At 35.9% G+C, this 6,553-nt stretch overlaps 1 non-coding gene across 1 annotated transcript; it reads right to left on the reverse strand.

Moving 5' to 3' along the window:
- Nucleotides 1–6,170: 6,170 nt before the first annotated feature.
- Nucleotides 6,171–6,277, reverse strand: LOC124984163 (U6 spliceosomal RNA). Its single transcript, XR_007108618.1, has one exon. It is a non-coding gene; the product is annotated as a U6 spliceosomal RNA (small nuclear RNA).
- Between the last annotated feature and the right edge of the window lie 276 nt (nucleotides 6,278–6,553).

Consider the following 6,553-nt stretch of genomic DNA (forward strand, 5'->3'; position numbering starts at 1 on the left):
GCATGCTTGTGATCCCACCCACTCGGTAGGTTAAGGCTGGAGGAACAAGAGTTTGAGCCCAGCCTGGGCAACAGAGCAAGACCCGGATGTGGAAAATAAACAAATAGAAATAGAAAGCTTATCAACATGAAAGACTCTTGATCACCATTTTGACAATGTTAGAGCTACATTTTCACAGTGTATGTTCGTAAACTTTAATTACTAGAACTAAAAGGGAGCAGCACATATGGTAAGACTATCTTAAAATGTAAAGTGACAGATGTCTATAAATATTAAAATTCTGTAATTATCAGTATAGTTCATTAATTATCTGTCATTGGGTCTTAAAAATAGGAATGATATTTATTCACAAACATTCAACCATTTAATGAATAAGACCTTGTATGAGAATAAGATATAACAATCCGAAGTCCTTCTAGGATATTATTTTATTTTTAATAATCATGCAATCAGAAGTATTGTTTTAATTATTAATACACTTTCATCATGTGAATATTGCAAACCAGAGCTTAATTTGAATTTAAGCATGCTTAATTTCCTTCTTTCCATAAATCTATTGTACTAGAGTCCAATTGTCATTTTGTTTCATTTTTTATTTAGTTTATCTCCTATTGTTATTATTTCTCCTTTTCTTATTTCTTATGTTTCACCTCTTTTCAATTATTATTAATATTAATTATTTGAACATTTATATATTTAACGTCCAACCATCTAAAACTTGGTATCAACAATGGTCATTTGCTTCCTCTGACTTAATTTTTTAGTGATATTTGTTTTCTGTTCTTCAGTGTCTCATTTTATGTGTTTTATATGTCACCACTTCCTCCATTATTTCAATTTTTTTTTCTTTTAACATCCAGATGATCCAAAACTAAAACACAAAACCAGATTAAGGAAATTATATTACAAACACCTGCCAACCCATTACTCTGCTTCTATTGACATTTTGCCATATTTGCTTCAGATTTTTATTTTCTTGGGAAATTAAAAAAAAATAGGTTAAGGAAATCCTTTTCCTGTTTTAGTGTAAACAAAATGCTATCATGAAGTGACACTGAATGTTAGCGAAGGCTATTGCTGTCTTTTCCATATTGTTCTCCTCTTTTCTCTTTTAATGTGTTAATATGTTAACAATGTGAACACAGTTTTAAATTTTAAACTGTGTTCGCACTCTGGGATAAATGCAATTTGTTCATAGCATATTGTTTTATTTTTGTATTGCTGAAACTACATTTGCTAAAATTTATTTAGAATTTTTGTAACTATATTCATAAATGAGGTTGATACATACATACGTACATATGCACATACATACATGATGTTTTTTTTGGTACTGGGGATTAAACCCAGGGGTGATCTACTGCTGAACTACCCATCTCTCAGTCCTCCATCCCCTAACCCTTTTAATTTCTTAGTGACAGGGTCTCACTAAATTTCCCAAGCTGCCTCCAAACTTGGAATCCTCCTGCCTCAGCCTCCTGTTGCTGGGATTATAGGTGTGTGCCTCTGCACCCAGCATTTTGATTTTTCTTGTTCATACTGCTTTAGTCAAGATGGTATTAGTTCATGAAATGAGATGGGAATCTTTCCTTCTCTTTCTATTTAAAAGAGTTTTTAGATTATCCAGAAAAATCATTTGTTATACACTTAACACTTGTAGAGTTGAGTTTTTTCATGGATTGATTTTTAATTACTGATAAACTCTTTCATGATTATTGATATACAGGTTTTCTGTTTCTTATAGAATCCCTTTTTATAAGTTATAATTATTTTAGTGAACTGTCCATTTAATCTTTTTCCCATTTATTATCATTGTCGTGAATAGGATTCTTTTATGGTTTTCAAAATCTTTATTCCCTCTTTGGCAATGACATATTTTAGTCCTAGCACTGATCTCATTTTTATCCTTTATTTTTCATGCCTTATCTCATTTTTGCCAGCTCAGTCTTGCTTGCTAGCCTTACCATTTTATTAGTTTGTACCACGACTCATCTCTGGTCTATAATTTGTTTGTTTTCTGTTATTTCAACTCATGTTTTCTACTAATCCTTTGCATCTACTATTTTCGAATTTACTGTGTTGATTGTTTATCTCATTGGTTTTCAATCTTTTCTTTTTGGGGGAATGTACTAGGGATGGAATATAGGGGCACTTTACCATTGAGCTACATTCCCAACCCTTTTTATTTTTTATTTTGAGAAAGGGTCTTGCTAACTTGCTCAGTCTGGCCTCCAACTCTTGATCCTCGTGCCTCAGCCTCCAGAGCCTCTGGGATTACAGGTATGTGCTACCATACCATACCATGTTTTCAGTAATATATAAGCATCTCTGATTGTAAATTTCCCACTTACTCACTTTTAACAATGTGTTATATTCATGATAGTTCAGTTACACACTTGCTTTCTAAATGAAAACACAGTTTGGGGTTGTAATTTTTAAAAAAAGCTGTGTTCTGTATCTAGGGTAAGTTATTTAATCATTTGGAGTGGAGATGATGATAGTTCTTACTGGACAAGTTTTTAGGAGGGTTAAATTAGCTGATACGTGTAAAACGCACAAAAAGTCTGATACTCAGTAAATGCTCAATCGCTGTTAGCAATTGTCATTTCTTTATGGGGTTTTGTTGTTGTTAGCTTTTAATATTTTTTAATTTCAAAAATAAAAAAAGTTTGTAATTGAATTTTTTAAAATTCAACTATTTCAGTAAGAGAATATAACCAAAATAATAAAAAATGTTTCAATCCCTACCTATTTTTAATGTCATTTTTACAGAAATAGAAAAAAAAATCTTTAAATATATATGGTACCACCGAAGACCCCAAATAATCTCTCTGCTTCCTGTTGCCACGTCCTGGGGTGCTTTCCTCCACCACACCCTTCTGCCATTATGTTCTGCCTCACTTGGAGCCCGGAGCTATGGAGTGGGCTGTCTTTGAACTGAAAACTCTGAAATCATGCTCAGTAGGAAAAGTGACATCCTTCAAGCTGGACAACAAAACAGTCTCTCCTTTGATGGTTCCTACTTGCTATGAGGGTCTTGCTTGCTATTTTTCTCAGGGTGGCCTTGAACTCTTGGACTCAAGTGATACTCCCTCCTTAGACTCTGGAGTAGTTGGGATTACAGGCACACACACTGTAGCTCCTGGTTAAAACTTGCATATACTGAAATGCACCAATCCGAGCTGTGCAATTTTGACAAATGAATGCACCAATCCTCATAAAGATAGTAACAGTAAACTCCAAAAAAAAAAAAAGGACCCAAATAGCCAAAGAAATCTTAAGTAATAAGAACAAAGACAAAGACATATGACTTGACTTCAAAATATATTATAAAGCAATTAAAATCAAAACAGCAAAGTACTACCATTAAAAACAGATTCATAGCCCAATGGAACAGGATTAAAAGCCCAAAAATAAAAAATAAGCCCAGAGATTTTTGTTTTGTTTTTTGTTTTTCATTGTTTTGTTTTATTGATATTGTGAATTTAACACAGAGGAGATTTACTACTGAGTTACATCCCCACCCATTATTACTACAACTATTATTATTGTTATTATTTTTGAGAAAGGGTCTCACTAAGTTGCTTTTGGGCCTTACTAAGTTGCTCGGGCTGGCCTCAAACCTGCAGTCCTTATGCCTCAGCCTCCCAAGTTGCTAGGATTACAGGTGTGTACCACCATTCCAATTCCAATCCAGGCATTTTTATTGGAGGGAGGGAGACTAGAGATTAAACTCAGGAGCGCTCAACCACTGAGCCACATCCCCAGCCCTATTTTGTATTTTATTTCGAGACAAAGCCTCACTGAATTGCTTAGCACCTCGTGGTTGCTGAGGCTGACTTTGAACTCGAGATCCTCCTGTCTTAGCCTCTTAAACCACTGGGGTTACAGGTGTGTGCCACTGTGCTGGGTCAGTCCAGGCATTTTTGATCAATGTATTTTTGACAAAGGTGTCAAGAATACATAATGGGAGAGAAGACAATCTCTTCAATAAATAGTGCTGGGAAAACTGGTTACCCACATGCAGAGAAGTGAAACTGAACCCTTATTTCTTATCATATACAAAAATCAACTCAAAATGAATTAAAGACTTAAATGTAAGACCTGAACTTTAAAATTACTAGAAGAAAACATAAGATGAAATCTCCACAACACTGGTATGGAGAAGAATTTTCTTTTAGGTATGACTCCAAAACTCAAACAATAAAAGCAAACATTGACAAATGGGATCGTATTAGACTAATAAGCTTCTGAGCCAGGTGTGGTGCTGCATGCCTGTAACCCCAGCAGCTTGGGAGGCTGAGGCAGGAGGATCCTGAAGTCAAAGCCAGTCTCAGCAACTTAGCGAGGTCCTGTGCAACTTAGCAAGATCCTGTCTCAAAATAAAAAATAAAAAATGAAGGGCTGAGGATGTGGCTCAGGTTAAGTGCCCTTGGGTTCAATCCCTGGCACCATAAACAAAAACAAAAACAAAAACAGACAAACCAAAAAAATCCACAATGAGATATCATCTCACACCTGTTAAAATGTTTTTTGTTTTTTGTTTTTTTTTTTTTGGTGCTAGGGATCGAACCCAGGGCCTTGTGCTTGCAAGGCAAGCACTCTACCAACTGAGTTATCCCCCCAGCCCCTGTTAAAATGGTTTTTATCAAAAAGATGAAAGTCAGTAATTATTGGCAGGGACCCGGAGAACTGGGAACCCTTGCACACTGTTGGTAGGAATATAAATTAGTAGTCATTGTGGAATACAATATGGAGGTTCTTCAAAAAACTAAAAATAGACTCAGAATATGACCTGGCAATACCACTTCTGTGAACATATCCAAAGGAATTGAAGTCAATACGTGAAAGTGACAACTGCACTTCCAAGTTCATTGCCATGCTGTTCATGATAGCCAAAACACGAAATCGAACTCAGCATCCATCAGAGGATGAATGAATAAGGAGTATGTGATCTATACACAGCCTTTAAAAAGGAATGACATCCTGTCATTTGGGACAACATGGATGAATATAGAGGACATTATGCCTAGGGAAATAATCCAGCCCAGAAAAGCAAATATCGCATTATCTCACATACATGTGGAATTGAAAAGAAGTTGAATAAAGTTGAAATAGAGTAGAATGGGGGTCATCAATGGTGGGGGGGGGCGAGTGAGGAGCTGCTAGTCAAAGGGTAGGATATTTCAAATACACAGAGGAATAAGTTTTGAGATCTGTTGCACACAATGGTGACTATAATAATTAAGAATGTATTGAGTATTTCAAAAGAACTAAGACCGTAAATTTCAAATGTATCACCACAAAAAATGTTGAGATGACAGATATGTTAATAAGCTTGATTTAAACATTCCATCTGTGTGTGCGTGTGCGTGTGTGTGTGTGTGTGTGTGTGTGTGTGGTGTGCATGTGTGTACCCTACTCTGTGAATGTAATACAATTATGACTTAGCAATTTAAAATAATTTAATAATAAAAAGTTTTTATATTTGTTGGTATTTCCTTTGTGACCCTAATATGTTACATGTATGCCTAAAGTCTATGTCTATTCTCTAATTGTGGAGCATTTTTAGATGACCTTTGTCTTATGTTTGTCGTATTGTTAAAACCTGAAATATCTTTATTAAACTTTTCTTTTCTTGATCTGTCAGTTAGAGAAAATGATGCATTAAAAATCTTTTCTAACCTGGTGTAGTGGTGCACACCTGTATTCCCAGCTACTCCGGAACCTGAGGCAGTGTTGCAACTTCAGGATCAGCCAGGGCAATGCAGGGAGATCCTGTCACAAAATAAGAGAAAAAGGGCTGGGGTGTAGCTCAGTGGTAGAGAGACCCTGGGTTTGATCCCTGCAAGTGGGTAGTTATTTTATGTTTTTCTCACATCTTTTTTTTTTTTTTTTTATTATAAAATTGTAAACAAATGGGGTACATGTTGTTTCTCTGTCTGTACATGGCGTAAAGGCATACCATTTGTGTAATCATAAATCTACATAGGGTAATGTTGTTTGATTCATTCTGCCATTTTTTCCCCTTCCCCCTCTCCCCTCCCACCCTTCCCCTCCATCTATACAGTCCTTCCTTCCTCCATTCCTGCCCCCCTCCCTAAACCCAACTCCAACCCCAACACTAACCCTTCCCACCCCCCATTATGTGTCAGCCACTTATTAGCGATAAAAATATGGAACGCTTCACGAATTTGCGTGTCATCCTTGCGCAGGGGCCATGCTAATCTTCTCTGTATCGTTCCAATTTTAGTATATGTGCTGCCGAAGCGAGCACTTTTTCTCACATCTTTCTGTCAAAATTTCCACTTTATATTTGAGGCTTTGTTACTATTGTACAAACAGTATAAATTCTGTTGTATAGAATTATCCATTTAGGTGAATTCCTCCTTGTTTATTATTAACATGTCTTCATCTCCAAACATGCTTTTTTCTTTAGCTCTTACATGCCCAAAATTGGTGTAGCCCACCAGGTTTGTTTTGTTTTGTTTTTGGAGAGTGTGTTTTGGTTTCACTCTTTGGATTCTTTACTTTCAACCTTTCTGATCTACGG

This window comes from Sciurus carolinensis, chromosome 4 (assembly GCF_902686445.1).
Source record: "Sciurus carolinensis chromosome 4, mSciCar1.2, whole genome shotgun sequence".
NCBI lineage: Eukaryota > Metazoa > Chordata > Mammalia > Rodentia > Sciuridae > Sciurus > Sciurus carolinensis.